Raw genomic sequence first — 6,860 nt, 5'->3', positions numbered from 1 at the left:
GTTTTATATTATATCAATAAGCATAATTAAACTTATTAAAAAATTCAAAATACGATAAGCACACACACCTTTAAAAAATTTTTTTGCTAAGTTGAGCAATAATTCTAAGATTATTAGTTTTTAAATTTTTATTGTATAGCACGCTGTTTAAAGGGCTTGATGTTACTTTATAGCTATAAAAGTATAAAAACTACCTATAAAACGAATACAGCAAAATATTATTTTTGGTCACGAGAACATACAATAATGCTTACTGTACATAATTTACAGATATCTACCGCAGAAATACTGATTATGTGGCTTGCTTTGTTTTAGCCGTAAAAGATTAGTAACAATATTAGAATTATTACTAACTGCAGTATTAGATAAATAAATCATAACAATAGTTTTTAAGCAAAACATCTACTTAAATAGTTTTATAATGTCCTTTGTATTTAAAACACCTGAAAGCTTCTATATGCTTGTGTTTTTGTAATTTAATAACACTTTTTTTATTCGATTTTTAAAACTATTATTTTATTAGGTGTTGCTAATACCAAAACTAATAAGATATTAGCATTTTTGTTTTTTAGCTTATTTTTAAAAGACACTATTATTTGGACATCTTCATGTGAAACGAAGACACTAGCTGTTAAAATACGATTTTATGTTTATGCCTTCACTTATAATTGAAACATTTTACCACTTTACAAAATTGCACTATTCATTAAAATAAGTAAACGTTTAACAAACTTAAAAGTGTGACTAATTATTAAGATCATAATAAATTTTATATTTATTTAATTTAAAGTTTTGTTTAAAAGTTATGAGTCAGACAAAAAATGTACAAAAGTTAACATATTATTAAAGTTTATCTTATCATGTATGTAGTAAATTGCAGTCGTCATATTTATTATAAAAATATTAAGAATAGTTTTTATAAAGAGCAAAAACAAATAAATTTGTAAAACTTGAACAATAAGTCAAACGTCAAATATTTAGCTAAAATTTGTGACGTAATTTAGCGCGGTGAAAACGAGAAAATAAAAGAGCGTAAAAACGAGTTTATGTTGAAAATTTTACCGCGCTATAACTGCTTCGTACAAAATTTGTTGCAAGTAAATGCTCCAATGAACTTTAACAAAATTTACATGATAAGTAATGTATATAAATTTAAAGTTTAAAAAAAAAAAATCACAACTTCTCAAAAAATTTTTTTAATCAATAAGAGTAAATATTAAGATAAATGGCTTTAATACCAGAATACTATTAGTTTAAAAAATAACTTTGTGTAAAATGTAATTTATAAAATAAGTTTACTTTTATCTTTTTTTTTTATAGCAAAAAAATGTTTCTGTTATAATATTTATCATTCGTGACCAACAGTTAAAACTATAACTTACGCTTTATTTATTTGTTTGTTTTTATTATATAGAGGTGTTGTATAAAAAAAGAAACAAAATCATATGGTTATGTTCCACATTTCAATATAAGTCTAAAATTTTATTATTTAGAAATGCTAGAAAATTCAAGTAAAAAGTCTGATTAACCCAGTGGACCCGATAACTTATTAAAACTTTTATACCTTATTTTATTACAACAGTTAATACTTTATTTTAAAACACGGCATAACAAAATTCAAAAACTAATAAGCTTATAAGATCTGAGTTCAGTAACCTATATTATTAAGTACGATGTTTAACGTGTTTACAGTTTTAATTATCTAAACTGAATTGTAGCAGTTGATATCATGCCAGAATTTAAAACAATATTAGTAGTTCAGCGTACAACTTAAATTTTCACTTCGTTGTTGTTAAACTTAAATAATTGTTTCAATAAAACACATTTGTATCAAAGTTGACTGGAAGAACAAAAGCTGGATAAAATTCTGTTAATTTTCATTTGAAAAAAAATATCAGTTCTAGATAAACTACCTTGAAACTCTCTATTATGACCTTCATATGACCGAGTGGTTTGATAACACCACGTAACGAAATTTACGAAGTCCTGCACCAGTGATCTACAAAAGTATTTGTAAAATTCTGCAACAAAAATACGGCTGTCAACTGGCATTAACTTTATAAAAATACAATCTAAGTACTACTCATTTCACAAGTAGCATTAAAATTTAGGATCTATTATATATTAATACATCTAACTTTATTTTATTCGTTTCCCGAAATTGGCACCTGCGACTACTGTGTAGTCGATATTTGGTGTAATTAACAAATAACATGTGATGAAATGCAATAACAGTTTTATACTTTTGTTTTAACGCTTGGTTTTGTAGTTTTGAAACGTTCTGTAAACTTGAAAGCAGTAAAATCAGTTAGTAATAAAAACTACAATGTTATCAGTATTCAAGATAGAACCATCTATGTAAACTTGCACATAATTTACTATTAAAAACTATCCCGACTAAAGTAATAAAATAATACGAAATTAAGTTAAAGTGTAATGAAACAGTGTAAACAAGGACCTTAACTAATATATAAAAATGGTTACAAAACAAAAATGATTTTGTAAGCCAGTATGCACTAAGAAAAATATGCAATAAGTATTGAGTATGCTAGCAACAATTTAAAATATTCGTCGAATTATGTTCGTAACTTATCATAAAGCAACATTTTAGTCTTAATAAACTAAGTAGTTGTACAGTTCTTGTTACGATATTAACTTTACTGCTAATTCAATAAAAGAAATAAGCTTGTACGGAAATACTTAAAAACTGCCGAATACGGTAAATACGCATTGATCTCATAGCTTTTTAGGTGTTTTTGCGAGATAGTTTTATTTTATTTTTACTATTAAAGGTATATAACGTCTAACGAGTGTTATTTACAATCTTTAAAAGGTGCTTTGTGGCATGTAATCAAGTATAAGTTTCTTCGTTTTATGTTTTTGTTTTCAATCTATCATAATATTTATTATTTTTATCGAAATGCTTATGTTTACCGTAGTTAGTTGACAATAATTTATAGTAGCACCGATGTATTTTCCAATTGTTACAATGCTGTTAATTAAGTAAATTTGAAATTAAAATTACTTACTTGTAATTAGATCTTGTTGTTTTTAGTCTGATCATAGGTTATTAAACCTATAAGTAAGCTTGTATTTATCTTTTTTATCTGGCTATTTTATTCTTATCAGTTTTATAACAAGCATAAAAATATCTCTCTTTGTATTTAAAGGTATTATTTATGCCTTGTATAAAAACGTCTTACCATAAGATGTAAAATAAAAAACAAGTACTGTACTTATTTTTTATTTATTGTAAAATGTTTATAACTTTTTCTACACAACGCTACCTGGTTTTTATTTACTTTATAACGTTTTTTTAGTTTAATAAATGTTATCTAAACTCTGACTAGTTCTGTTTAAGTAACTTAAATAAGATGTTAAACGGTATCAAATTGTAATGGTTTTCAGTGTAATTCAAATATATATTTTTTTTTACATTAACAGTCTAAATCTATTTTTATTCTACCAAGGAAAAAATATCATTATAAGTAAAACATTGCAATTGAAACTGATCGTTATCTATATTACATTTGAAGTGTTCTCATCAAATTAAGCTGAACAACTTTTAAAAGCAACTTTTCGAAGCTAAATTTTAGATCTCAATATCATAAACACGTACACGTTTAGTTTTTTTTGTAATTTTATTTGTAAAAAATTGTATTGAATTATACTTTTTATTTAAAAAATTTGGTTTTAAACGACAATATAACGTATTACTTTCAATTATTTCAAATGTTTATGTCTAAACTCTGACTATTATGTCCTGATTTAGTGATTTAGATAACGATGTTAAATTTTTTAAATTTTATTATTTTCAGTATAAATAAAGCCTACTTTTTTTTATTGAATTTCTACATCTGTTATTAAACCAAAGTTCAATATCAATCAAATTTAAACGTTGCAATAAAAATTGATTGTTATCTTATTTACATTTTAAGTGTTCTCGTCAAGTTAAACTGAAAAACGTATAAATCTATGAAGTTTTCAAAGCTAAACTCAAGATTTAGATGTCTAAAACACGTATACATTTAAGTTTTTGTAATTTTATTTATTAAGTACAACATTGTAATAGTTTTTTAGATATGTAAATACTTTCGACTACTGATTAAAACTAGATTAGCAAAGTATACGACATTTCAAAAGATAAAATTGACTATCTCTATGTTATAACACTGATAAATTTCAGTAAAGTAATACAATGTTTTATCAAAGAACAGTTAACTTAATACAAATTTTTTGCAGCCCATATCTTTAAATTTTTTACGTGCTTATATTTATGACCAATTTCGGAAAATGTTTTAATCTATCGACGCTGAATAATACACTAATACTCCTTTTTATTCGAAAACAGTTAGGTAGGTAATCTCATAATGTGCTATTGCATCAGTTTTAGTATCTCTGTGTTATTTTAGTCTTAAGAGTATGTAGAACGAATGAAGTCTTTTGTGGTAACTTTCATTGGTGTCCGTACGGTTAAGCTAACATAAAAAATCACCAGACCTTTTTGTTAAAAATTATTTGTATTAATTGTCCACTGAACAGAACTGTACTTTAAAACATATTTGGAGATATTAAAAACTAAAAAAGTTTCACGAATTTCTATTATATCAGTCGTACAGCAACTATGTAGATTGTTAGTCTTAAGAGTCCGTAAAATGATAGAAGTCTGTTGAGTGAACATTAGTCGATGGTCGTTCGTTTTAGGTTATGGTATGAAAACACATCAAAATATTTTGTTCTAAATTGCTCGTATGAGCTATTTGAAAATTTAACAGTTGTTTATTACATATAAAGCAAGTATTAATAAGTAAAAAAGTATTGACTTAGCAATAATAAATTTGAAGTTTTTTAATTTTTAAAATTATTTTTAGTTTTATTCTAAACAATATAGTCTTGGGTGTGATACTTTTATGTTTGACAGAATGTTTTTTTTAATTATTGAACTTTTTTTCAGTCATTCAAAGATTCTGCATATAAAAAATCACTTTATACAGAGTTCAAAGCTAAAAAAGAACCATAAAATACGTTAACAATTAAACAAATATATTATAGTTATAACACTAAGTGTTGCAAAAACTATTTTTAGTACTGAATATTTTATCTACATAAAAGAAGTTTTTTTTACTTTAGATATTACTAAAAATGATATGTATAAAAAAAGATTACAAGAATACCTATGTATAAAAAACTATTGCAAACTGTTCAAGTCTATTTTGGTTTGATGAGTTTTTTTATAAACCTAATTTACTTTTATTTATCATTTCCTTAATGTATATTTTTTAAGCATGAAAAAAAATCAGTATTTTTACGTCCTAAGTTTTATTATCAAACTAAAAGTAAAAGTCAAAGTATTCTGTGCAAATTAAAGTAGAAAAAAAACTTTCACTGAGCAAATTTTAAAATCAAGCTTTTGTGACGTCATAATATTGGCTGATACGCACGTCAGTATTGAGAACGAAGGAGAATTAAAATGAGGGCAGTTCACTATTTAGTGTTCGCTTACTTTTGCTCTTCGATAAAGTGAGTTGTGCGAGCCAAAGCTTCGAAAAGTTGTTTGAGCAAGTTTTTTAAAGTTTTTACATTCGCAAGAGGCAAAAAATAAAAAGGCTTAGTCTGAAAAGGAAGTTTTATACAAGCTTATTGCATTAAGAAAACAAAATAAGTATAATTACCAAAAACTTTTTAAACAGCTTTTTTATTCATTTTTGTGACAACTAAGTACAAGCTTAGTTGTAAAATCAATAAATTTCTTAAAACTATATATTTAACTTAAATAATAGCTTAAAAATTGATTTTAGAAAAACAACTCTTTAAGCTACCTTATTTGTATAACTAATAAACTGCAAAAAAGATATATACGGTTATAACCTGGTACGTTATAACTATTTCTATATTTATAAGTAGGATACATTTGTAAGCACTAAAGAAAAAGTTAAACTAAAATAGCATCATAGATACGATAAAATAAAACATTTGTTGTTTAATTACTAGTTAAATTGGCATGTAAAATTTAAAACATTATTACATATTTATTGCATTAATATTTACACAAGATCTAGCTTGCTTACTTATCATGCTTGTAAATTATAATATTATTCTTGCATTAGTACTTTAAAATAATTTTCAACTACAAAGTGTATTGCTTCAAAAATTAATTTGTGCAAGTCATTGTAAGGTTTTTTTAAATCTATTGTAAGCTCTTTAAACAATAAAAAAGTTTAAAACTTAGTCTAGCTTGTTTTAGAAACTTAAAAAATTTGTAGGAAACGTAAAGATCTCATTTAAAATTGTTTTTCAACTAGCAAAAAATACTTTTTTATTTATTTTTAAAGTTTTCTTCTTGAAAGAGTAAAACTAATAGTTTATACTTATTAAACCCAGATATCAGCAGCAATTTTAAAATAAGAAGCAGGACTTACTACTAAAGTGTATCGCGGGATATTTATACTCAATTTAAGAATGAATTCGTAATAATCATTTATCAAATACTACTGTGTGCTTTAAAATGCTTTAAATACATACTTACAAACTTATATTATAATAACTACACAAATTTCTGCTGTTTTTTAGGTTAAAATGCGTTGCATACGAGAGATTTTAAATAGACACGCAAGATTTGATAGGCAAACCGCAGTATTTATAAAAAAAAACGAACTTTTTAGGGCAAATAAAAACTTACTGGTGATATTTTATCTAATTTATAAGAACAGTATGACGTAAATTTAAAAAAAAAAAAGCTTTCAATCACCGATAGGAATAAAACTGAATTCCCCACTAGTATATTCGTCTGATCAACTTAAGCAAGAAATTTAGTATTAAATTTAATATTGATTGATTGCTAAGTTGTAAAAATTTTAGAA

This window comes from Thalia democratica, chromosome 4, assembly GCF_965202585.1.
Source record: "Thalia democratica chromosome 4, ktThaDemo2.hap1.1, whole genome shotgun sequence".
In the NCBI taxonomy this organism is placed as follows: domain Eukaryota; kingdom Metazoa; phylum Chordata; class Thaliacea; order Salpida; family Salpidae; genus Thalia; species Thalia democratica.
Note: the sequence above shows the minus strand (reverse complement) of the source record.